The sequence below is a fragment of the Protopterus annectens genome, chromosome 4.part0, assembly GCF_019279795.1.
Source record: "Protopterus annectens isolate FY-2018-M chromosome 4.part0, PAN1.0, whole genome shotgun sequence".
Lineage (NCBI taxonomy): Eukaryota > Metazoa > Chordata > Ceratodontiformes > Protopteridae > Protopterus > Protopterus annectens.
The window spans coordinates 1,769,983,204-1,770,010,735 of NC_056733.1; the positions used below are offsets into that span (position 1 = coordinate 1,769,983,204).

Below are 27,532 nucleotides of genomic sequence, written 5' to 3' on the forward strand. Positions count from 1 at the left end.
TTGCAACAAAGTGGAGTTCTCTCCTTTGAACTAACTGTGGGTATGATTTGTCCGGCACAGCCATACTTAGCGCATTTAGAAAGGTAGCAACCTAGGTTTCCACCGGTCTTCTTGACCTTCTTTGTTAAAATGAACGAAGGCATATACTCAGAAATTAATCCCGTTCAAATTGTTATGGACAATAGCCAGTGCCCAGGGCACTCTCTCCGTAGATTGCATAGTTCGGGAACATTAAAAAAAAATCACTACATGCCGATTTGGAAACTTACACAACAATGAACACCCTTTGCCATGACAATAGAGTTGGAGTTTTACGCAACACTTTACATTCTCAGCCCCAGCACGACAGCAGGCAACTGGAGGGTTGAAAACTGTCACGTGCTTTTTTTTAAGCCAATCTACTGCTAGTGAAGCCATAAAGCGGCTGATCTGCCTGGCTATATCATTCAGTTCCCCTGCCCAGAAAAAGTAGGCACTCGCCTTGGGTAAGACTTAGAACTCGAAAAAGCAGCTTTCTACATACACACATCGCACATGCAAAGTAAGTGGGGAGAAGGTCATGACTGTATTTTAACGTGTAAGTTACTGTAGTGATTTTGTTAGCTATGTCGTACTCAACCTTGTAATTAAAATGTGTTCTGAATTGTAACAAAACACTTATAGAAAGGATCGGGCCGATCGTATATATTTGCTAGTGTCTGAATGTTTATATAATTTCGCCCTTACTGCTTAGAGAAGCGTGTTTTATTTTATATAATTATAATTTAAAGTACACTTCGTAATAAGATGGTGACATTAAGAAACAGTTACATAGTTAAAATGGGCATTGTTTGTACTGACATAGTTGACAACTCCAGGTTATGGGTTGCACAGTGCCAATCACAAGAGTGCATTCGCTGAGTTTTCATTAGGTATGGTTTGATAGAGGAATGTGCCTTTTGTTGTACTCAGTGTAATGCTGAACGCGTTGCGACTATAGGCACGTTATTATGCGGTGGTCATATTCTTCTATGATATTTTCTCTGTATGTAGTTATACGTAATTGCACGTACGTCTTGAAATGTTACTGTCTGTGATAATTTCCATCTTAATGTTCGGGTGTAATTATGCTAGCGGAAAACCTGAAGCTAAAGTGTTGTCTGGAAATTTCACGGCTGTGACATCTGTGCATTCTGTAATAAACCAGAATGTAATGTTGATAGATAGACTGCTGTGATCACAGATCTCTGTGATGATTTCACGTATCATGGAAATTATCTTTGTAGGTTGGAACCATCAGCGCGTTTGTATAAAGAGGGGTAAGCATCCAGTTTGCTTTTGTGCGCTGTCACAGAATTACAGTCCGAATATATGTTTTTCCCCAGATTCTGCTCTACACATGATCGTTTGTTTACATTTTATTTCCGCAAATGACTTGACATTCTGGCGTACTTTAAGCTGCTCGAGACTAACATTTATTTCATTTTAAACATTTCTGCTTGCCCAACTACATAGAGTTGGAGTCCCAATTCCTTCAGGTTTAGAAATAGCAGCCCCATTTTCTATTCTGTCTCTAGGTAAGTTTGTGCTTCATGAGTGTTTGTAGGGAAAAAGTAACATCACTTGCTTTCAGGAACAGTAAGTTTTTGCTACTTTCATTAATTACTTTGCCACATAATCTGCTGAGGTATATTTGTTGGCTATCGTGTTTCAAGCAGGAAGGATGGAAGACTATTGACGTGTAGGATGCCAAGTACCTGAACAAAAATGTGAATATGTGTGTGATCATCACACACTGTGATGGGGAGATACGGGCGAAGGCTGCCAACCTAGTCAAATAGAATTTGATATGTAATTCTAACCAAAATTCAACTATTGGACCAGGAATTGATGAGGAACTATAATAAACAGACAGAAACTGATTTATTAAGATGTCAGAAAGAGCTGTTTCTACTTCATAATAGAAAAATGACATTCTATGAACAAAGAAACTTAGTAAAATACGCAAATCATATTCAAACTCCCTCGAAAGCGTTAGCTCGTATTATTAATCAGACGAAATCAACATGAGTGATTACTGAAATAAAATATAATAATAAAACACATACTGATAAGACAGATATCATGAATACTTTTGAACTAATCTTTAACCAGATTTATGGCGATCAGCAGGCACTTTTGCAAGAGAAAGATAGGAAAGATTTTCTACAGAAAATTACTTTCCCGAATATTGATAAGGGCTCCCACAGAGAGTTAATTAAACCGATTACAGTGGAGGAGGTTGTAGAGGTAATCAAGAAGCTGAAGCCTCATAAAGCCCCTGGGCCAGATGGTGTGACCTCGGAATTCTTCAAATCTTTTAGTGAGATTCTGAGTAAAGTACTTTCACAGATTTTCAATTATATAATTCTGAATAGAATTAATGATCCCCATTTTAATGCCTCAAAGACAATCCTGATATTGAAAGAGAAAAGTGATGCTAAAAATCCAGATAACTACAGGCCCATATCACTCCTGAATATAGACATGAAAATCATGACATCCATTCTGGCAAATAGACTGAAAAAGGTAATAAACTTAATAATATCAGAGGAACAGGCGGGGTTTGTAGATGGGAGACAGACCACTGATAATACATTAACGCTCCACACATTAATTTCTTATGCGAAGCATAAAAATCTTAATATGTATGCCCTAATAATTGACGCACAGAAAGCATTCGACAGAGTTAATTTGGTATATTTATTTGATATGCTGCCATATTTTAATATACCTCAGGAGTTTATTTTAACGTTAAGGAAATTATACAACAATGCATATACAAATTTATTCATAAATCACGAATGCTCTAAAAGGATACAAATCAAAAATGGTACCCGACAGGGCTGTCCATTATCTCGTATTTTATTTAATCTGTATTTGGAACCGTTATTTTTACACATTAAGCAAAATATCTTCTATAATTCTCCAGTACTTTATGGTATAAAGATTAAGATGGCTGCCTTCGCAGATGATTTAAACATATACTGTACCACACCTCTTTCTGATACCGAGAAAATATTAACAGCAATAGAAAACTTTGAGAAAATCTCCAATTATAAGCTAAATTTCAAAAAAACCAAAATATTCCCACTAAAGACACCCACGCCCTTTTCACTGTTACCACTGATAGGACAAGTAATGACGGAAGAAATGATAAAATATCTGGGGATTGTATTTTCAACTGAAAATAGAGATTTCTTTATGAATAACGTTAAGTCAACTTGGGATCAAATAACATTGGATCTAAAAAGATGGAGTAAGTTGAAGTTGCCATTGATGGCAAGAGCCGCAATTATAAAAATGAATGTTCTTCCTAGAATGCTATATATCTTTAGAGCTGCACAACTCAGAATTACGAAAACATTTTTTAAACAGTTTCATATAGGACTGGGGAGATTTCTTTGGGAACCCAGGAAGACGAGGATATCATATGAGAAATTGATGGCTCCAAAAAACAAGGGGGGGGGGCTTGATCTACCGGATTTTGAAACTTACTATTTAGTGATTCATGCTAACAGGATTTTAAGGGCGACTTACTTTGATAGTGATAGTAGGAAATGGACACCCAAATGGGTGCTCCTAACTTACAGGCATGTAAGGGGAGTGGGAATCAACTGTCAAGCACTACCCTTTCTAAATAATCGAACACTTAGTAAATACAATTTAATGGAGCATATCAAGAACTATGTAATGTCGATTCAAACTCTTTTCACTTCTTTAAACTTACTAAAGTATATGATGGTCTTTCAACCTTTCCATGGGAACCCAAATTTAACAATTGGTAGTCAACTGATAGATTTAAAGAAATTCCCCCTAATAAAGGATTTAACAGTACTTGATTTATACCCCTTCCTGGGGGTAGCAGTACATGATATTTTAAAGGAGATGAAACTTCCCATTTCTTATTTAATTATCGTGAGGCAACTAAAAGATCTGGCTCTAAATTATTTTAACAACTCCGAACTTAAAGAAGAGGACTTAAATATATCTCGTAATCTGTGGGAAGCGCTGTTACAGGACAGAAAATATATAACCACTTCATATAAATTGATAAAAGAGAGGAAATATAATAAATATATTCTCTTATCGAATTACTGGAAGGAGAAATTAATATTGGTAGACGATAGTAAGATATTGGAGGCATTTAGTCTAACATTAAAGTCAGTATCCCTTCAAAAATTGGTATTTACGCAACTGATGCTATTTAATAATGCCTACTATACTCGTCTCACTCTTCACAAATTTGATTCGAAGAATTCACCTAAATGCCCACAATGCTTAGATCAGACAGCTGACTTGTTACACATGTTCTGGAGTTGCAAGTGCATTTATAAATTGTGGAATTCATTAAAACTGCAGCTACAAAAAATGGGCTACTAAAACTCAACACTCTCTTGGGAATTTATGATCCTTCATATTCCCCCGGAGAATTTAGATAAATCAAGAAGGATAGTAATCATGAATATTTGCTTATTAATGAAATTGTATATAGCTACAAATTGGCTTAACCCAGCCCAGACATCATGGGAAAATTTTAGATTGTTAGCAATAAGACATATTTTAGCGCAAAAATTGTTAATCAGTGACCACAAGAAAAGCATAAACAGTATAAAAATATGGGAGCAAATTTTCAACATTGTGTTGGCCTAGAGGTTCCTATCCACTTTCTCACAGGACATATAGTAATAGTACAGAATCAATCTTAGATTAGTTATAGGTTGTAAGGATAATACAGATTGTTGGTTTTGTTTTTTTGTTGTTTTTTTTTCTTTGTTAGTGTTGTATTTGCTGTTTAATATACGATGTTGACATACAATGTGGATGTAACCATTGGAAGCAATTATGTATATACTGTATATATAGTGTGGATTTGTAATATTGTTTTGAAAAATAATAAAAAAGGATTATTGAAAAAAAAAGAATTTGATATGTAATTCTGGCATTTGTAAATAAATGTAAAATACAGCCATGTTTTCTTGATAATAAATATAGAATACAGGCATGTTTGTAAAGAATACTGTGAAATGTGGAACTGCAAAATGTGACAACATTGCACTCTACTGGCCCAGTGGAGCATGTTGTGACCCTTTCATTTCATGTTAGAATTCGGCTCCAGTGCGGCTGGATGAAGGTTTCATGCCCATTGTTTTAAGGCTAAAGTTTATGACCAGAATTTAGATATGGAATGTGCTTTATTGTTCCAGTTTCTGTTAGAATATACATGTGAAATGCCTTCTATTGTAAGTTTCTCTGCAGGTGTTAGATTGCTAAATGATGTAGTTTGTGGCCTGAGAACTCAGACCAGGTGTTAGGTTTTCCCAGTATTCATATTGCATCATCTTAAGTGTCAAAAATGTAATTTGGGAGGGCCTTAGAGACATGTTTGTTAGTAATGTTTAAATACTATTTCTCACAAGAGATTGGGAGCATTTTGATGTTGGATATCCAACTTATCAGCACTCTGCTTTATGCTCGCATGTAAGTTTTTAGCACTGTGATTTCTTGTAGGGATAGTTAAAGCTAGTAAAGATTAATTAGGTATTTATCTTTGAAATCAGACCTGTCCTACTGTATTTAAGTGTCTGTGTGATCTCTGAACTCTTAGATATCTCTGTGGTGTAGTAGTTTTGTCTTGTGTTTTAATTATTTATTATTAAATATTTTTAAAACCTTCTACCTGTGGCTGGTTTGTGTAGAGATAAGCTGTAGAGTACATTGCATATTTATAGAGTTTATTGTACTAGGCCACTCTAATAAGCCTTAGATTGTATAGTCACATTACCATTGGATTATAATATGGCACAGTAATCATTGGACACCCTTTTAAGGTCCTTTTAGTAGCTGATATTATTAGTTGGGTGGTGGCACTAATTGCTACCATATAGTCTAGGTAAAGGGGCACAGCTGGAGAATCTGTGTCAGCCTTTCCCTGGAGTGTCTGTTATGTTGTATAAATACTTATCTCAAAGTGTGTGTGTTGTCAGCTACTTGGTAGAGAAACGAAGCACTGGTTGGACAGAGTGGGTACTGGAGGTTTTAGCTTGCCCAGCTAGGCTGAGACCTGGACCCTATAGGTCTGCCAGTGGGGAGTCTTATTGGGGACCTGGTGAGCAAGTGATCAACCAGGCCCAGACTGACTGTGATCTCTGTCTGCACTTATGGGAAATTGTACTTTGTTGTGTGTATTAGTTATCCTTTCCTCTCTTCTATGAGACAGCCTCCCTGGTGTTAGTGGGGAGGATTGAGGCTCCTTGATTGCTGGGCCAGGGCACGGTCGTCACAGGCTAGCTTTTTGGATACTCAGTGGTTGTCCTGTAGTGTACCACCTACTGTACATGTTTGTTTATTTTTTTTTATGTTTTTTTGTGGTTTTGTGTACTCATTGAGGAGTACTTAACCTCTGTGCCCAAATGGTTAGTGCAGTATAATTGCCCTTAAGGCTGAAATTTGTGTGCCCTACAGTGCATGATTGAATGTGTTTTGAGTGTTTAGCAGAAGAATTTAGAAAACAATCTGTAGTGCTTTGTATTTATAAAGCTGTTATGATATGTCTCAGTAGTCCAGAGCTGTCAGATAAGCTGTGATGGATAGCAGGTGTCAGTACTGATTAACAGTAATATAAAATAATTGGTTAAATTAATATTAATGGAGTAAAACAAGAAGAAAAATAAACTGACGTGGTTCTTAAGATATGCTGTGGTCAGCGGGAACTCTTGGCACAGATGTATCTTTATTTTTTTGTTTTGCGTAATAATTTTTAAGCTCATTAGTTCTGCTATACTTACCTGAGTATTCTGTGTGTTGTATGAGGACTAGTATTTCTTGTGGAGCTTTTCTCCCCTGGCCTTCGCTGAAAGGGGACTTGTTTGCCCAGTTGGACTTGTGTGCTAAATGAATGGAAATAAATAATGTTATGTATGTTTGTAAGTATGTGTCAGAATAATGTTCATCTCTAGAAGGACTTGGAAGTACGGTAATGAAATAGGTTTTTAAGATATGCTGTGGTCATGGTAGGAATATTAACTGAACTGGCAGTTTTAACTCTGCTCTTCAGTAACTTGAACTGAAGTTAGTGTTTGCTGAATTTTGTTATTTGCTAGTAATTACAGGTGTGGGGGTAGCCACATTCTTTGATTTCCTGTCCTTGCCTATTTAAGTGGTACAGTGTGAAATAGTTTCTGCTTAAAAACCTCAGCTTTGGCCGGCTAAGAACTTGGTTATATTCAACTGGACGTATAAGAGAATTTAAGTACCTTTATCTGCACTTTTTAAAAAAAAATACAGCATTTAATTTGATTTAAACTGTGTTGTAGGAATATTAACTGAACTGGCAGTTTTAACTCTGCTCTTCAGTAACTTGAACTGAAGTTAGTGTTTGCTGAATTTTGTTATTTGCTAGTAATTACAGGTGTGGGGTAGCCACATTCTTTGATTTCCTGTCCTTGCCTATTTAAGTAGTACAGTGTGAAATATTTTCTGCTTAAAACCTCAGCTTGACGCTAAGAACTTGGTTATATTCAACTGGACGTATAAGAGAATTTAAGTACCTTTATCTGCACTTTTAAAAAAAAAAATACAGCATTTAATTTGATTTAAACTGTGTTGTAGGAATATTAACTGAACTGGCAGTTTTAACTCTGCTCTTCAGTTATTCCCACCCACCCTCCCTGTTTTGGTTTTGGTTTTGGTTTTGGTTTTGGTTTAGGTTTTGGTTAATCTTAGTGGCCTTGAAACTGCCCGCCCCTCAGCCTGCCTCTGGGCCCATCTCATTTGCTCACTCAACTGAGTGCAGTGAGATCATATTCTGATTTCAGGCACTCCTACTGTGTACAAAGAGAGCATCTGGGAAACAGACAAAAAAAATTAAGCTTATTTCCTGCCTTTCCTGTTAAGTGGTATAGACTATTTGTAGGCTTCTGAGCCCCCAAGCCCTTTTGTGTTTGAGGGAAGCCTTCTAGCTTGTTTTTTTTTCTTATAACTAGCCAGTTTTTCTAGTTTCAGCACTCAAATCTGTTTCTTTGATCTCAGCAATTGTTCAGATTAAAAAAAAAAATAATTCACCTGCTTTTACTGTACTTGTGTTTCTACCTACTTCATTTTACTTTTGCATCATCTTAAAATAATTGTATTTATTACTGCTTGGTGTAACTCATTCTAAGCCTTTTGGTTTAAACACTTGGGCTTCAGACCAGTTGTTTTGCACCGAGAGGGTTTGTGGTCTGCACTGTAGTGGCAGAACAGGTAGCTTACATCCTTCTAGGTTGGGAACTGCTGATTGAGGGCTCAGTGTCTGTTATTCTAAAAGTGTATTAATTCTGGTTTAAGCACTTGGGCTTTCAGGCCAGTTATTTTACATTAAGAGGGTTCGTGGTCTGCACTCTTGTAGGAGGAGAGGCTGGACTCTGCCCTTCTGAGCTGGGAATTTCTGGTTAAAGGCTTATAGTGCATGCATATCTGAACTGCTTCTTACTGAAGTTGGTGCCTTGTTTGCTGTGGCATAGACTGGATTTGGGCCTGCTGGATCTAGCTTTGTTTGTGTAACTTGAGCACTAATCCAGACATTCTCTAAAGTATTCAATTGTATTTATTACTGCTTGGTTGTAACTTGATTAAAGTGTAGCTATCATTCTAAGTCTTTTGGATTAAGCACTTGGGCTTCAGACCAGTTGTTTTACATTAGGAAGGTTTGTGGCAAGCACTGTGGTGGCAGGACAGGTAGCTTTCATCCTTCTAAGTTGGGAACTGCTGATTGAGAGCCCAGTGTCCAAGTGTATTAGTTCTGGTTTAAGCACTTGGGCTTCAGGCCAGTTATTTTACATTAAGAAGGTTCGTGGTCTGAATTTCTGGTTAAAGGTTTATAGTGCCTGAATATTTGAACTGTATCTTACTGAAATTGGTACACCTTGTTTGCTGTAGCATAGACTAGATCCAGGCCTGCTGAATCTAGCTTTGTTTATATGCTTGTTGTTTGTTTGCTTGTTATTTCCCTGGAACGCTAATTCCACCTAATACGCAGCTTCTCAGCGCTTCTGTGGATCACTAGTGATATCTGCATTGCTTACTGTACTTATTTCCTTGTTTCACTTGAAAGAAAGTTACTGTTTGTCGTTTTTGCATTTAGTTACTTGTAACACATTGCACTCAAGTTACCTGGCACTTGCTCACTAAAGCAATTATATAAGTCAGCACTAAAAATTAAAAGCACTACACCCTCACTCCCTACTGGCCCTTGTTTTCAATTATTAAGGAATTCCCAGTATTATTCTAGCATGTCCAAAGGTCAGTTGTCAATCTCCTCTCCGGTCCAGCTGGTGAATCTGGGAATCTTGAGGCAATGTTATAACTGCCTCATGTACACAGACAACCCTCTCCTCCTCCCACATAACACAAATACTTGCGAGAGATGCAGCTATTTAGCCAAACTGGAGGCTGAGCTCTCTCAACTCAGGACGGGCAAGACCAGACAGGAGGAGAAGGCAACTACACACACCACAAACCAGCCTCACATAATGCTACCACACCACTGAATCAAACACATAAACACACAAAGACATACTCGGAGGCTCTGAGTAAAAATTTACCTAAACAGCAGAGGCCTCCAAAGCAGACACCCAAACAACTGCTACCTCAAGACACTCCACAAGCAACACATAAACCACAAAATCAGTGTTCAAAGCAGTCACAGCCCTTAAGGCCAAATACAACACCAAACATATTTGTCATAGGTGACTCCATAGTCAGACACACTGACGTCCCACTCACCAGGCTGAACAAGGAGAGGGTCACAGTAAGCTGCCTATCGGGCGCTAGAATCCACCACATAACACAAGCACTCGGGTCACTCCACGGCAAGTACAAATATGACACAGTCATTGTCCATGCTGGTGTGAACGACCTGAGATGTACCTCCCTGGACTACATGAAAAGAGACATAGAGGAGCTCTCTGATTATGTAGCCCAGGCAGGTATGACCCTGACCCTGAGCAGTATCCTTCCTTCACCAAGAATGATGCCACAATATAGAGACAAGATGATCAGCTTTAACAATTGGCTTAATGTCTGGTGTCATTCAAAGGGGATCCAGTGTCTGTCTGCCTGGGATGACATGCTTGACAAGCCACGCTGCCATGAGGGACGGCTTGCACCTGTCACCCCTGGGATTTCGGATATTGGCTTAGGCTCTTGCCACCCCCATAGTGCCTTTTTTAGGCAAGGCTCAAATTCTAAAGCTAACACCCTAGAAAACAAAAATGGGAAGAAACTGAGGGTAATGCTGCTCAATGCCAGAAGTCTAAATCTCAAAATGCACGCACTCGAGGCCCTTCTCAGTATGGAGAACATCGATGTCTGTGCTGTAACTGAAACCTGGTTCAAGGCACATGAGAGCACCCCGGCACTATTAGGTTTTACCTCATATCATGTGTTCCGGCCCCAAAACCCGGACCACACCAGAAAAGGAGGGGGTGTATCCATATTCATAAAGGATACCCACACCTCCAGGTTGGTGGCAACGCACGAAGCTTCGGAAACCATCCAGGTGCAACTAACCATAGGCAAAACTGCTCTACAAATTGTAGCATGCTACAGGCCACCCTCTCAAACTCAGGAACCCCACACAGCCTTCCTGAAGACACTGGGGGGTATAAATGTATCTCCAAACACCATCATATTGGGTGACTTCAACTACCCGAATATAGACTGGGAACATTACTCAAGCCCTAACTTTCTAGCCCAACGGTTCCTGGAGTTCATAAATTCAAATGCCATGGAACAGCTAGTCACTGTTCCCATGAGAGGAGAAAATATACTAGATCTCATTATCACAAACATGGGGACAAAATGCTCCACACGGAAGTATATCCCTCATTGGTGAGATCTGATCATAAACTAATCTCACTGGAAATCCACATCCCGCCCCCCCCCCCAAACAAAAAAACCACAGTGAAGAAATTCTCTAAAGCAAACTTCACACTACTCAAGACTGGTGTGGTATCCTTCAAGGCCCCTGAGCCAGTGGAAACCACAACCCAAGCTGCGGAAGCCCTTACAAATGCCTTCTATGAACACCTCCAGGACTGCATGGATCAGGCAATCCCAAATAAAACCAAGACTCTTTCCACAAAGAGCAAACATCCAGTCTGGTGGACCCCAGCCATTAACAAACTTTACAATAAGAGGAGAAAGCTATTACATGATAGAACAAAATCCATAAAAGGGAAGTCACCCCTGATCATTATTAGTAAAAAAAATACGAGCACTCATAAAATCAACCAAGGCCAATTTTGAGAGAAAAATTGCCATGGATTCAAAGGACAATCATAAGGCCTTTTTCAGCTATGTTAGGAACCTGGGTGGAAACTCCCAGATATGCTCAGAATTAGTCCAAAATGATACAAAAATCACTGAACCCACAGACATTGCCAACATACTGGCAGACAGGTTCAGTGCAAACTTCACCCCCCTCTCCCTCCCTAAAGGAGAGATAACTATCCCAGCGGAGTGTAGCCTCCCAGACATCTCAAATGCGCAGGTGAAAGCTGCTCTCTCTAAAGCTAAAAACACAGCATCAAAGGGACCGGACGGTGTTCCCGGCTGTGTGCTACACGAGCTAAATGAGGAATTAAACCCACACATAAGGCAGCTGTTTAATCTCAGCCTTACCACAGGATACGTGCCCAAGGAGTGGCGTACGGCAACTGTGGTCCCACTCCACAAAGGCGGTGCCTCTACGGACCCTGGTAATTACCGCCCCATAAGCTTAACAAGTCTAGTCTGCAAAGCTATGGAGAGGATCATAATGGAGCTCATAAACAAAGATATAGGGGACTTGCAGACATTGGACCCGACCCAGTTTGGCTTCGTCAAGGGCAGATCATGCCTTTTGAACTTGGTCGACTTCTTCGAAACAGTCACCAAGGCCATTGATGAGGGAAAGGCAGTCCATACAGCCTACCTTGGCCTTGCAAAGGCTTTTGACACAATACCCCACTCGGGTATTGTAGAAAAACTTACCAGCTTAAATGTAAACCCATATGTCACAAGATGGGTTGCAAACTGGCTTAAGGACAGAACCCACAGGGTTAGAGTTGCTGGCGCTATGTCAGACTCCAAGCCGGTCACAAGTGGTATCCCACAGGGCTCGGTCCTTGGCCCCCTATTGTTCGGCATCTACTTCTCAGAAGTACAGGCCAACATGGGAGGACTTTGGCTGACAAAGTTTGCAGACGACTGCAAACTGGGCGCCATAGTGGAAAGTGCATCGGACACGGATATCCTTCAGAAGGGACTCACGGAATCAGATAGCTGGTGCCAGAGCCATGGCCTGAAGTTAAACGCCAAAAAATGTATAGTCATACCCTTCGGGAAAAACAAGGTAACCCCAAGCTACCATATAGGTGGCAATCCACTAAGCACAGAAGAGTTTATCAGGGACCTGGGGACCCAGGTTGATAGTGGCCTTTCTTTTGACACTCACGTTGCTAAAGTGGTTAGAAAGACCTTCTACATTGCCCACCTGATCATGAAGGGATTCACATTCAGATCTAGTGTGGTCATTGTTCCCCTGTACTCTTCACTTATCAGACCAATGATCGAGTACAATGCCCCATTCGGGATGTATCTCACCCGACATCTGCAGCAATTGGAGAGACCCCAAAAGTTCCTCACCAAAAGGATAAAGGGACTCCAAAATCTGTCATATGCTGCCAGATTGAAGAAACTCCAGCTCTATTCAGTCGCATACCGTCTGCTCAGAGGCGACATGTGCCTGACATACAAGGCCATGTCCAACCCGGAATTAATGGACATGCTCCACCTCAAAAAATCCAAATCCACCAAAACCACTAGAGCAAGCGACTTAAACCTTAGCACGGATATAAATAGGACGTGCTGGAGGGATAGATTTATCACTCAGAGACTCCCTATGCTGTGGAATAAAATCCCGGTCCATGTGAGGCAGAGCACCTCGCTGGCTCTGTTCAAGAGAAATCTTGACCTGTGGATGGGAGATCGTAGGTTTACCCCGGGAATCATCTCTGTGTCACTGCTGGACAGAGGCACAACAAACTAATGGGCACAGTATTTTTTCATATAAGGGGTGGCGTAAGCCACAAAACTTTGGGCTGGGCTTATAAATGCCTTAGGGCAGATAGCCTAGTATAAACCTATGAACCTATGAACCTATGAAATGGGCAAACATAAGACAGTTGTTGTGAAAAATAAACAGAAAAATAAACTGTTAATTGAACACAGTCATCCCCTTATACAGATAGAAAATAGGCAAATTGTGTTAGTGAAAAAAACTTGACTGCTTTCCCAATCTTTTGGCGTTCATTATTAAGGTTCATGGCTTCTTAGATGAGTGTTAGGCTAGCTGACAAGTTTCCCTTTCAGAGGTGAGCATCAAACTGCACCTTGTGTTTGTAAGGTAAAAAGCTTAACCATCATGCCAGTGGAAAGTTAATTTATCATTTTTTTTTCTGATTCATAAAAACGTGAATTTTTTACTTGTTTTCCTTGTCTAATGATAGGAACAGTGTTTCATTTTCATTGTCCTTTTGGAGTTGTTTCATACAGCAGAAGAAAAGCAAAAATTAATCCAATACTTTACAACTTCCGAAAGCAGCGTACCATAGGGTACTGTAAATGTAGTGCTTAGGCTTTTTTAAGAAGTATAAAAAGCAAAAGGTATTGATAATGCTTGGATTCCAAAATATATTAAGCTATCTTAGGCATTTTATGAGGAACAGCTGCACTGTTTTTATTTAGGCAAATACTGATCTATTCAAGTCCCATTTTGTTGATATGACATGTCAGCAACATTGCCCATTCCCCTAAGTTAGTGTGATCTCAGAGGTGAATATATTTAGTTAAGGAGATGCAGGGGAAAAGCCTTTTGCATCAGGCTGGGGTAGCTTCCTCAAAACATTTAATCCAGGACAGCATTTTTGATGCCCAGCCCCCCCCCCCCCCCGTTTTCCAACACTGTTGTGTTAAAATGTGTGTAACACCACTGACAAGAGCTTATTCTTCCATAACATTTTTAACTGCGACATGATGAATATCTTTGTAGATGGAATTCATAAAGACGTGCAGCACTCTCATTGTCGGCCAACAGTTACTCCGGAGTAATGCTCAGAGTAACTGACATACATTGTGAGTGTTGCCTTTAGTAGCCCTTTCCTAACAGAAGTGCAGTAGAAAATAACTTGATCACATAAAACGTAAAACAAATAGACCAAATTAATAGATAACAGTTAAAGCTGATTCAGTAAAACGTTACTCAGTGAGTTCAAGGTTAAGTTATATAAAGAGAACTCTGGAAATGCCTGTCTTGTCAGGAGTCTTTAATAAACAAAACTATAAAACAGGAGGTGTAGTTTAAACTTAATCCAGTATGCGGAGGCCAGTTATGGAATTGGGCATCTGAGATCCAGGGGCTTGACAACCATTCAAGCGGTCTTTTTTTTTTTTTTTTTTTTTTTGTGCCCTACCTGGTCTCCCCCCTCCTTATGTGGACCCAGTGATATGCATGGGTGCAGTCATGCAGTGGAGACTTCCATTGTATCACCTCACCCTCACAACTGCTAAGCCATGTCTCTGCCATATACCCCCCTTTAGGCATGCTTGCCAATGTACCGCCCCCAGCCACCACTAGGGATCATCACATTAAATGCTCCTTGGGTCCACCAACCCCATGATGGTAACGCCTATCCCTCCCTGTGCGAGTTGACATTTCTGACCAAAACTTTTGTTTGCATGTTTTATTCCCAGATGTGATTCTTGTGTCTTCTCCAGCATTTGTTTTCTAAGTTGATTGGGAATTATTTTGTCACACACACGCCATTGAAAGAGAAATTAGATTGAATTTCTGATGACTTTTGTACATGCCAGCCTTTCATTAGCTGTATTCCAAGTCAGTGTCCTTGTACCTATGAAGCTTTTATTTTTTTTTCTGTCATTGCTAAATATAGTGTTACCCAAAGAATCTGTGGTTCTTCTTCTAACAGCCTTTCTATGCTTTTTTTGGTAAATTTGCTCCACCTAGCATATCTGACGTGTAGTTCTTTGCCTGGTGTATATTTCACATTCATACCATATTTCTGTATATTAAGTGATACCATCTGTAAATCTTGGCGATGTCTTCAACAAAGACTTTTTCAATATGCTTTATAAAGTATTGGACAGTTTCTACCTAGACTTATTCTCCGTAGACATATTCATGGAATTTCTGAAGACCCATGGGCTATTGCTGACTGTTCTTTTCATGTTTACACATAACCTGTTTTGTAATCTGTAAATTTGTTGACCTGCATCCAACTAGACTGTTCTCTTTAGGCTACAGAGCTTGTGCCATTCTGACTTGTATCTTCTTGCAACAGAAGTGGTTTGCAACCCTGACAAATAGTTTCTTAAGTATTTCGAAATTTGTCCAGTTCATAACTCCATTCCAGAGTTGCAGCTTGCTCACACAGCTGTGTTATTGTTATCTCAGACATGAGGGCAGGCTTTGCAGGACACTGCATCTTTCTTCTGTTTAAGACATGTTTGTCCTCTGACCCTGTCATTTTATATAGGTGCTTGGGTTTTCTTTTTCATCCGACTTTTGTTCATCTGACATTAGAATATGACCCACATGCATACAATTCTTGTATCTGATGTCACACTAGTATGTTTACAGTGTGTTCAGCATCTTCAGTTATCTGTGCATCAGCCATTAAAAGTACTTCTGGTGTTGACAAATACTAAATGATAACATAAAAATTCTCTATCTTCTAGTGGCATGTTTAAATGCATGCAGTTTGGAGCTGTTGTCATCTAGGTTTATCTGTCAGAAACCCTGGTTTACATCACTTACTGACAAGGGCTTACCATTTGACACTCTTTAGACCACTCATTCAACTTTACGCAGTGAAAAATATTTTTTAATCACTTTTCAGTGCTTGTGTCTCAATACAAATATGTACGTTATGCTAAATGTGGAAGCATTCATGTAAATAGTGTATATATGTTGTAAGAATGTTGTTAGAAGACTTGTTTGGAAATTACCTGTGTATTTCTCTGTCAAATGTTTGTATGACTAAGGTGAAAAATAATAAAGAATTATTATTGAAAAAAAAAAAAAATCTTATCTTTCTCCACAACCATGACTATATCATTCACTCGTTCATTTAGGTTTTCCATTCTTATCAGTTCCTATTAAATTTTACTTGTACAAGATGCAGGTATTTTTCCTGGAGCCTTGTATCACACCAGCGGTGCATCAGGCTGTATTTCCAATGATACATTGCCATAGTAAAATTCCCACACGTGAACAAATCCTTGTAATAATGCAGAATGTCATTGCTTCTTTTACATCAGCATGTACCTCCCCAAACACCTAAACCAGCTTGAGAGACCTCATTGTTCCCTCACCAAAAAGATCTCTGGTCTCTGTATCCTTAGTTGTCATGATCGATTAAAAGCTGTTTTGCTCTACTCTGTTTCATACAGACTCCCAAGAGGGTGATCTCTGCTTAGTTTTTCATTTTATGAATGACCCAATACTTTTTAAACTTGCTCATCTAAACAGAACAAATGCTAAAACAAACACCTGTTCTTAGAGACCTAGTTCTACACTATCACATCAGCAAGACCAGGTGTCATGAAAGATACTTAACCCAACATATACTGTGTTTCTGGAATAGTCTGCCCTTACCTGTCAAGCAGAATACTTCTCTACCAACTTTTAAAACCAGGATGGATGACTGAAAGGGTGATCACAAATTTTCACCAGGAATGTGTGAAGGAAGTCTGCTTAATAGGAGGCACTGCTAGTTTCCCACCAGGACTGGGTGATGTGGCTGTCCTTCTTGATAGGTCTCCTGTGGCCATAAGCTTAGTAAGAACCTATGAACCTATTCTGTGGCCCTGCACAGCTACTTGGATTAAATTGTGACTGTATAACCAATTATTTATACAGGGGATATAAAAGGTTTGCACACCCCTGTTAAAATGCCAGGTTTTTGTGATATAAAAAAATGAAACCACAATAAATAATTTCAAAACTTTTCCTACCTTTAATGTGACCTATCACCTGTACAATTCAATTGAAAAACAAACAAATCTGTTAGGGGAAAAGTATAAAAAATAAAAAAACGTACAATAAGCTGGTTGCATAAGTGTGCACACCCTTAAATTAATACCTTGTTGAAGCACCTTTTGATTTAATTACACCATTCAGTCTTCTTGGGTAGGAGTCTGTCAGCATGGTACATCTTGACTTGGCAATATTTGCCCGGTCTTCCTTGCAAAAGTGCTCCATCTGTCACACTGTGAGGGCATCTCTCATGCACAGGCCTCTTCAGGTCACCCCACATATTTTCTATTAGATTTAGGTCTGGGCTCTGACTGGGCCATTCCAAAACTTTAATTTTCTTCTGGTGAAGTAATTCTTTTGTTAATCTGGATGTATGCTTGGGGTCATTGTCGTGTTGAAATGTGAAATTCCTCTTCAACTTCAGCTTTCTAGCAGACTCCTGAAGATTTTGGACCAAAAGTGACTGGTATTTAGAACTGTTTATAATTCCCTCCACCTTGACAAAAGCCCCAGTTCCAGCTGAAGAAAAGCAACCCCAAAACATGATACAGCCATCACAATGCTTCACAGTACGGGTGGTGGTCTTTTGGGGATGCAAAGTGTTTTTGCTCCAAACGTACCTTTTGGAATTGTGGCCAAAAAGTTCAACCTCTGTTTCATCAGACCATAACAAATTTTCCCACATGGTTTTGGGAGACTTGATGCATTTGTTGTGCAAATTTTAGCCGGGCCTGGATGTTTTTCTGTGTAAGAAAAGGCTTCCGTCTTGCAACCCTACCCCATAGTTCAGACACATGGAGAATACGGGAAATTCTTGTCACTTGTAGTACACAACCAGTACTTGCCAGAAATTCCTGCAGCTCCTTCAGTGTTGCTGTAGGTCTCTTGGCAGACTCCCTGACCAGTTTTTGTCTTGTCTTTTCATTAATTTTGGAGACGTCCAGTTCTTTGCAACGTCACTGTTCCATATTTTGTCTGCTTTTTGATGTCTGTCTGTCTTCACTGTGTTCCTTGGTATATCCAATGCTGTGAACATTTTTTGTACACTTCTGACTGATACCTTTCAACAATGAGATCCCTTTGATGCTTTGTAAGCTGTCTGCAAACCATAGCTTTTGCTGGGGTTCCTATCACGTAGTCGAACTTTTACAAGTTCGAACCTCATATGATTGAGACCATAAGTTTGAATTTGTAAAAGTTTGAGCATTTCAATGGAAATCTCCATAAATGGAGGTTTCCATTTTGTTCACTGGGGTGTGATCTTGGAGTTGGTATATTTAAGTAGCGGGGGGTGGGGGGGTCTGGGGGGGTTGCCCCCTGCTTAAAACAGTTTATTTTGTTTTCCGTTGTTTTTTTTTTTATTCATAGTCCAAGTTTTGTAACTTTGAAACATAATGGTTTGAACATTACGTGTTCGAAGTTATAAGACTTCGACTATGTGATTATAGACCCCTTTTGCTGTAGCAGGCAACTGAGTACATGTCAGGAAAATCCTACTAGGACAGCTGAACTTTATTTGGGGTTAGAGTCCCTGTAATTGATGGCAGGTGTGTACCCAAGAAGACTGAATGCTGTAATTAAATCAAAAGGTGCTTCAACAAAGTATTAGTTTGTGTGTGCACACTTATGCAACCAGCTTATTGTAAGTTTTTTATATTTTTTTACCCGTAACAGTTTGTTTTTCAATTGAATTGTTATAGTTCACATTAAAGGTAGGAAAAGTTTTGAAATGATTCATTCTGGTCTAATTTTTTTTATATCACAAAAATCTGGCATTTTAACAGGGCTGTGTAAATGTTTTATTTCCACTGTATGTGCAGTTGTTGCTTTTACACTGAGTATTTTTTGCCATTTCTAGCTTCTTACAAGCAACACAGCCCAGAATGTAAGGGCCTTAACTTGAAGCTGTCTTAAAAAGAACTTGAACTACTTCATAGTTTTATACTTGTATTAGCATTTCTTCACTTAGTGATATAGACTGGTTAACAGAGTACACATAGTTCTTACTTCAAAAGTATCTACCCCTAGCTGTTTTAACATATTTACTGACAAAATATTACACTTTGCGGCTAAGTATAGTTAAATTCTACATTCCAGCCATTAATTCAGAGTATTTGTTTCTACAGTCTAACTTGCGTTCCTTACTCATTAATAAAGGTGCGTTTTATGATTTAATAGTTTGAAGTCTTTTCATTTCAGTAGTACCCACAGTCAGTTTTATTATTTCATTCGTTTGAACGCATTTTTTCCAGTTACAAAATTTGGTAATTTTCAGATTCTTCAAGCTTGATTAAATGTAAGGTTTATTTTGCTGTTGTGCTTGTAACCACACTGACTGAAAGCCTTGACACATTAGCACCTACTTCATGTTGAATGTCACACATCTAGTAGCCTTACACACATCTTACATTCCACAGCATTTTCAGAAAAATAAACTAAACTTAAAAAACTAAGGTAAACAAAAGTAAATATTTTTGAATGATAAAAGCAATTAAAACTGTACAAATATCAACAAGAAATATTCCTTATAGTGATAATAATCCATGCATTCATAGTCTTTTCCATAAATGTGTTATAATGCACACAAACGCCAAATTATATTTTTCTAAACTTTCACAAATATATTTCCATATCTTAAACTATACAACGTACACATATATTAGAATATTTTTGTTAATTGGACATAAATCCATGCATTCATAGTCTTTTCCATAAATGTGTTATAATGCACACAAACGCCAAATTATATTTTTCTAAACTTTCACAAATATATTTCCATATCTTAAACTATACAACGTACACATATATTAGAATATTTTTGTTAATTGGACATAAGCTTTAACACAATAACAAGAAATCCCTCTAATGTATGTTTATTGAGGTATTTATAAAAATATGAAAATGTAAGTTTGATTGTGTAATTAACAATACAAATAATACTGGATATCTCTCAAGATGTGCAACTTACAGTGCAAATATCAGACAGTTTAAGGTTTCACCTAATGTCCTTCATCAGTTTGTAGGTTACTTTTTTGAAGTATTTAGTACATACAGAAATATAGTTTATTTTCATAATTACTAACAAATAAATAAGCAATATTTCCAGTATAGCGTGATAGAACAATTCACTGAAAATGCTAGTTTATGTCTGCTGCTTTGGTGTTTCACACCATATACCTCAATAAAATGTAGGTCTCTCAGTTATGGAAATAAAGTCTTTAGGCTTTTCCCGGTTAGGTTAGGGGTCGCCACAGCGGAACTCCCGTCCGCTAATGATTGGCAGTGGCTTTTTATGGTGCCGCGTTGCCAGCCTGACGCCCAACCTTCAAAGAAGGCACGCCCATTCACTCACGCACCTACATGCATATCTTTAACGTCACTTGACCGCAGGGAGGACATGCAGACTCCACACAGAAGGCACTCCAGCCGGGAATCGAACGGGAAAACCTTTTGCTGTGAGGCAACAAAGCTAACCGCTGCACCACCGCGGCCTTATGAACATAAATATGAATAATAAGTGGCAAAAACTTCTCCACTGCAGGACATCATAGATTCTATTTTTATATACATTCTTTACTTAAATTCAGTTAATTCTTTTAATTCTGCACTGCTATCTTTGCGTGTTCTATTCACATCACAGCCACAGCTTGTAATGAAGTAAAGTTAGGTCTCTGACCCTTTTTCATTATTTGTTGTACCACAAGTTATTCTGTCTCCAAGTCATGCAGCTCACTCACAAAACTATACTGTTTGGTTATTTTCCTTAGTTCAGCAACATGTGCAGCCATTGTATCTGTAGGATCCTGCATTTTGTAAAGAAGATATGGCTAATGAATAGCGAATTCTCTAGGTTGTGTACAAGGACCCAATGATTTATGAACAGTGTTTAGACTTGCAGAGAGATTCTCAGTAGGGGTGGGTTTGCATCAGGGTTCAGCTCTGAGCCCACTACTGTTCACACTGGTGATGGAGTACATTAGCAAACAAATTGGAGAGGACAGTTCAGTAGATTTGCTGTATGCAGACAGTGTGGCATTGCTGAAGTTTTGACTTGGTCTGTAAAGGATAAGGGAATGTAATGCATAACTGAAGGCATGTGGCATGAAACTGACTACAGATGAGACAGTTGTAATGGCATTAAATGGGGGACATTAGAAGAAGCTGAGAGTTGAGATAGAAGGGAAAATAGTTGAACAGTTTAACCGCTTCAGGTATTCGTGTAGGTTAGCTGAAGAGAACAGAAGTCTGAATGAGGAGTTCAGAGATAGAATCGGGGTGGGGGGTTGCAGTGAAGTGGCACAGAGTGTCAGGGCAGTGTCAGACAGAAGAATGCCAAAGAAGCTGAAAAGTAAGGGGTACAAAACACTAGTGTGACTAATACTACTGTATGGTACAGAAACTTGGGCAGTAAAGGCAGAACAATTGAAGCTAGAGGTGATGGAGATGAAGTGCCTGAGATGTGTGGTAGAATGCATATGATGGGACAGGCAAAGAGATGAGGACATCGGAGTAGCTCAATTGCAGAAAAAGTCAAAGAGGACAAATTATCATGGGTCAGGCACATATGCAGAAAAGCAGAAGACAATCTGGTGGAGAAGATTTGACAGAAACAAGGCAAGACAAAAAAGGGCATCCAACAAAGAGATGGATTGTGTGGAGAAGACCTGTGACTGCCAGACTTGACTGAAGAAGGTGGAATAGTGGCACTGAATCGAGAGAGGTGGAGACAGTTGACATAATGCCCAGGCCCAATGTAGAAAATGGGAGGGAAAAGTGGGTTGCTGCTGCTGATGATGATTGATGACTCAAAAGTAAGAACTCGTCTATAACACAAGAGAACTAAAGCTGTGTTAATGAAAGGCTTCCTTGTCCAAGGGGGTGGGGTTTGAAGCTTTTTTCCACTTGTTGATGATTTTTTTTTCTTGGTGACTAAATGTAATAAGATAATGTCTACAGACAACTCTGCCTAATTAAGGAGCTGCTCCTTCTACAAATGGTATGTAGTTTGAAGCAATTTCCCATTGCTTTTTTTTTTTATTTTTTATTTTTTTTAATTTGCGTAATTGACCTATTCTGCCTGGTGTCCACTGTTAGTAAGGGGGACCAATATACTACTATCTGTGCAGAGGGTACATGGCTCAAAACATTTCTCTTATTACATTTAAAGTGTATACCTGATGGCTGATGTTCCCCCTTGCCCATACATCTTGTGCTGCAAAACAGTTGTTCTGTTAAACTCAAGTGACTGGAGGGTAGTTTTTAAAGTGCATCTGTGGTGACTAGTGTACCCCCATATGTCTTTTTTGCTGCAAAGCTGTTCTTTAAGTGCATTACAAGCAGTGTTTAGGTTTCCCTGGTGTGTAGTGCCCCCCCCCCAAATTTGCAGGCTTTGCTTTATTAGTCTAGCAGAGTTGAGAGGTGAGATCCCCACCCACACCTTCATGCATTCACACACACACACACACACACACACACACACACACACACACACACACACACACGCTACTCTTTGTCTGCTAAACTCTCCATTTACCACTTATATGATCCCATATATTGAAAGTAATCGGTGAATGCAAATGATTGACAAATTAACTTGATAAGTGGATGGGAAATAGGAAATACACTCCGGGGATCACTTCTGTGTCTCTGCTCGACAGGGGCACAGGAAAATAACTTTCTTGGGTGGCGTAAGCCAGACAACCTTGTTGGCTAGGCTTACTTAGGCCTTTGGGCCGATAGCCTAGTACCTACCTATGAACATGGTTAATCTCAGTTAATCGGCTGCATAAATGCACTTTTGGGGGAACAGCACTTCATTAGCACGGCCGAGGGAATGGCTCACTGCAATGAGCCTACAGACCATGTAGGATCACTGCAGTAGACTTGTCTTTTAAACTAAAAGGGGTAAATTTGTAAATATGGCATATATCCTACTTTAATGTTTTAGACCACTGAAAGGACTGAAGAAGTAACTGTTAAGTAAAACAGTTTTGTTTCATAGTTTCTGGTAAGCTGAGTAAAGGCCAAGGACCATTACAACACAGGTTGCAAGGTCATAGAGTAGACAGTTAAACCAAACCATGTGTAGACATTGAAGGTACACTGGCAAGCAGTTTAATGAAAAATTAAGTTTGAAACTATGGGAAGTGAGTAAGCTATACAAGCAGTTGCCTCCCCAGCCATTACACTTTAACGTGTTTAATACAACAGGACATATTTAAAGGTAGTGAGTGCACTTTTTCTTAGGCAGAAATGTAATGTCTATTGAAAGCATGCTTGCTGCTTTTCACATGTGGAAGGGGAATGGAAGTAAGAAAAGAACAGATAGCAATTAGTGTAGATGGCAACACAGGCTCTAACATGTGCTTTAGCATGAGTACCCTAAGTTTAGAATAGGTAGCACCTGTGGGTGCTGCCATGAATTTCAGGCAAAGTGTAATTTATTTGTAAATTTACCTGTTTTGTGTGGTGTAAATTAAAATGGGATGGGGAATTCTGAAAATCTATTTAGTTTTTTTTTGAGTGTTTTAATTGAAGTAGGTACATAAGAGATCAGCCTGCCAAACATCAGCGTGAGTATAAGCAAATAGTTGGAAATATGCATTGAAAAGAACTGTCATTTCTAATAGGTGGAAGAACTTTGTTATAATGGCTACTCTGTCCATATTGTCATTGAATGTAAATGGTCTTGCATGTATAGACGAATAGCAAAAGTATTGAATTGCCTAAAGATGTGCAGGTTGCAAGTAACAACATTTGGATAAGAGAGGATTTCAGGGTGGATGTTCAGCAAAGAGAAAGTGGAGTAGTAATACTGATTGGCAGAGGGGCTCCAGTAGTGATAGATGATAGAAGACAATAATGGTAGATTTATGGTAGTAAAGAGATTGTAAACATTGAGATTGTTTGTTTGTCTTTCGGCTTTTCCCGGTTAGGGGTCGCCACAGCGAAACTCCCATCCGCTAATGATTGGCAGTAGATTTTCACAAACGCCGAGGTGCCAGCTCGACGTTCAACCTTCAGTGAAGGCACGCCCATTTATGCATGTCTTTCGAACGCCCAGCCAACTGCGGGGAGGACATGCAGACTCCACACAGAAGGCACTCCAAAATTTGAGATTACTGTACTGTAATTAGCTGGAAACACAGTATGCAGTGAGACCGAGAAACGAAAGTCTTAATTACCCAAGCTCGTGCTTAACAGGTGCCAGTCTATGGACCAAGTCTTGTGCACTTTTCAGAATGAATTCTCTAAACACTGTAGTTCATTTAATAAGGTTTTAGTAGATGTTCGCAATATCTTTATGAATACTGATAATTTAAGTTTCTGCACATCATATTCTGATTGTCCTGAACAACGTAAACTGAAAGTCTCTAGATGACTGTTTTCAGTACTCGGGCTTCAGTATTTGACATCTTCTCTGAAGTAACAGGTCGAACGAACTTACTAACCTTAACTGAACTGCTATCCTGAACACAGCATATTATATTGCTTTAGTCTAGTAAATTCTCTTATTTACTTTTTTTTAACCTTGGTCTCAGGCTTTGTATGTGCTTATTTTAACATTCCATTAAGGAACATTCTGTAGCTGATCTTTCCCTTTGAGAAAAGAACATTCTGTCTGTACACTTTATGCTTATCTTTCCTTTTTAATAAACTGTCTTCCATGCATTTTTGGTACTTGCATATTATCGCAACCAGATTTTCGCGATAATACTAGTTGCTTCCAGATGTGTACATTTTACCAATACTGACTTGAAAATGTCACATTAACTGTTTTCTTTCACATTGAAATTTTTTTGAGGCAGGATTATCGATTAAACATGGAAAAAGTAATATTTAACTGCATGCTGGCCTGAAAACGAGTATGGGAATTGGCATACCTTGTTACTTTACGTCTTTACTTGCAACAGATAAGTTTGGCTTACATTCAGGAAGATGCGACTACAATTGCTGACAACTTTCTCTCCACACACACACAAACATACAACAGCAAATGAGAAATCCACATCTTCTTTTTTAGCCATAATCATTGAAACACAATCTCCGTTTGTCCGAGGATAGCACTATCACAATTACAAGTAGCCAAAGCACCACTGTCAACTTCTCACATACCAAACTACCCTACATGTCAGCATAATGCAATATCATCAGTTTGGCAAATCTTTTACTGTTATTGCAAGCTTCTATTCTTAAAAAAAAAAAAAAAAAGTTTTCCTCCTTTCAAGTCTGTTTGTAAATTTTTTATAAATAGTCTACCAAAAAGCATTTCTCCAGGTCTCCCCGTGTTTTTCTTTTCAGCATTCCACCTTGATAAGAGAAAAGCACTCCTTTCGACAGTAACATACACAGCAGCCCAGGAAATTAAACCGTGCGTGTGTAAAGCACGCAAAACAGGAAGAAGACTTTCACAGTTGTTTTATCTTCCTGAATGTAAGCTAAACCTATTTGTTGTACGTAAATATGTAAAATAACAAGTGGCACTAATTACCACACTCGTTTTCATGCCAGCATTCATATTACCTCAACCGCGAAAATCTGGTTGCGCTAATACGCAAGTACCCATTTTTCTTTCTGCTTAACTGTCTTATGCATAAATGAAACACCATTTATTTTACCCTTTAGCCTGTCTAATGTTTAATAACTACTTCAAAATGGAAAACCCTAATCTAACAGGGATATTGACAGGGGAGATACACTGCCATGCATTTAATATTCAGCATAAAACTGCTATTCTGGAACTTGAGAGAATTTTGGGCGAAATAGTAAGCTTTCATCAGGGAATGCTTGTAGGTAGTAACTGAAACCTGATCTCAAATGGCGAGGATGTTTTGGAGGGATTTAGAATGGGAACATGTAACAAAAAAGGATAGATTTCTGAGGAAATAATGATAATATTTGGTATAAAAGATGTGAATTCAGTAGTGGAAATAAAACACAGGATTTGCATATTATTCCCCATGGCACAGTAACTGGGCTGGACTGCATAGAAGTTGTATTTCAGACGAGCATGAGTGATTTTAATTTAAAGTTTTGACACATATGCAGCATCTATATTTCCGATTACGTTAACAATAATAAAACAAGGATGCAGAGTAATGAGTAAATGTGATGTTCTTCTATTTATCTTTTTAAAAAGAGGAATTTTAAGGAATGGGCTATGTAAATGGTTTGAGAGTTGCTAAGGAAGAGAGAAATATCTTGGTATGAAATAGCCAATGCATGGGATAAAATAAATACAGAGTTTAAAACTTGGTAGAAATATGAGGGAAGGAGATGTGGGGGGGGGGGGAGTGCTAGGGATTATTTAGAGGGGCTGACAAAGGTTAAAGTATTGCAGAATAAGGGGAATCTCACAGAAGAAAAGGAGCAACTACGGAATGCTAAAGGAAAAATAATAAATTTGAATATGTGTAAGTTTATAAAAGGTTGTTAAGGAGCTGTTTTTGATAACTCTAGAACTTTTTGCATAACAACTTTAACAACAGAACGTAGGAAGTGTTGTTGCCAAACTCAAGATATGTGTAATGAGAAAAATAACCAAAGATCGTATCATCCTTCAGATGAGATGTTAGAGGCTCCATCTGCCTGAGTTGGTGATAGCTGAGGTGGATGTAAAAGATTACATAGCATTATCGAAAAAAGTAGGGAGGGTTCCTAAATGCTCTGGTCATATTTCTCCTAGTAGTGTAAATACCACCTTTGATCACCCCAGAATTGTGGCCACCACCCTTGTGAAACTAACTTGGACAAAGGATAAATACAATAAAAGGCATTTCTCTAATTTTAATGAGAATCTGTATAAGGCAGAGGGATGCAGAAACCAAGAAAAGGCACAAATAGAAATATTTATTGAAGATGTAATTATGTCAAGGGTAGAGGAAGATGATGCTCAGCAATTATTTCTTCCCATCATAATCAGTCAACAGTGAAGTCTCCAGGGCAAGAAAGTATTCTTACGGAGCTTTGGGAGGGAAGAAAGTGATAAAAGATCTGAAAGGTTTTGTGTAACAATATTGTAAGGGGGGTACCAGTATCCTGGAGGAAAATTGTGGTGGCTGTATTATGCAAAAAGGACAAGAACCCTTAATATCCAGCTTCACATGGACTCATTCAATTTTAAACCATGATTGTAAAGTCTTTGTCTCTATACTAGCTAAGTGAATGGCAAAAGTGCCAGATTTGCCAAAACTGATAAACATGGATCAGTGTGGTTTTGTGGAAGGGAGGCAAACATTTGACAACATTAATAGAACAGTGATGATCTAGAGGGAAGCAGAGTGCAAGAAAATGCAAGAAAACATCACTGTTTTGGTGAGTCTTGATGCAGAGAAAGCATTCAGTAGAATCACCTGGGATTTTGAGTAGGACAGGTTTTTATTTGCATTCCGGAACAGAATAAAAGGATTAGTTTGGAGGTTATATGAAGTATCA

The 27,532-nt window shown here is 38.8% G+C and overlaps 1 protein-coding gene across 1 annotated transcript in view; it reads left to right on the forward strand.

Annotated features, from left to right (window-relative positions):
- Nucleotides 1–409: 409 nt before the first annotated feature.
- The window catches only part of FAXDC2 (fatty acid hydroxylase domain containing 2), a 995,570-nt gene continuing 968,447 nt past the window's right edge, over nucleotides 410–27,532 (forward strand). Inside the window, exon 1 of the mRNA XM_044069480.1 lies at nucleotides 410–541. The gene's annotated coding sequence lies outside the window, so the exon portion shown is untranslated. The remainder of the gene's footprint in view (nucleotides 542–27,532) is intronic.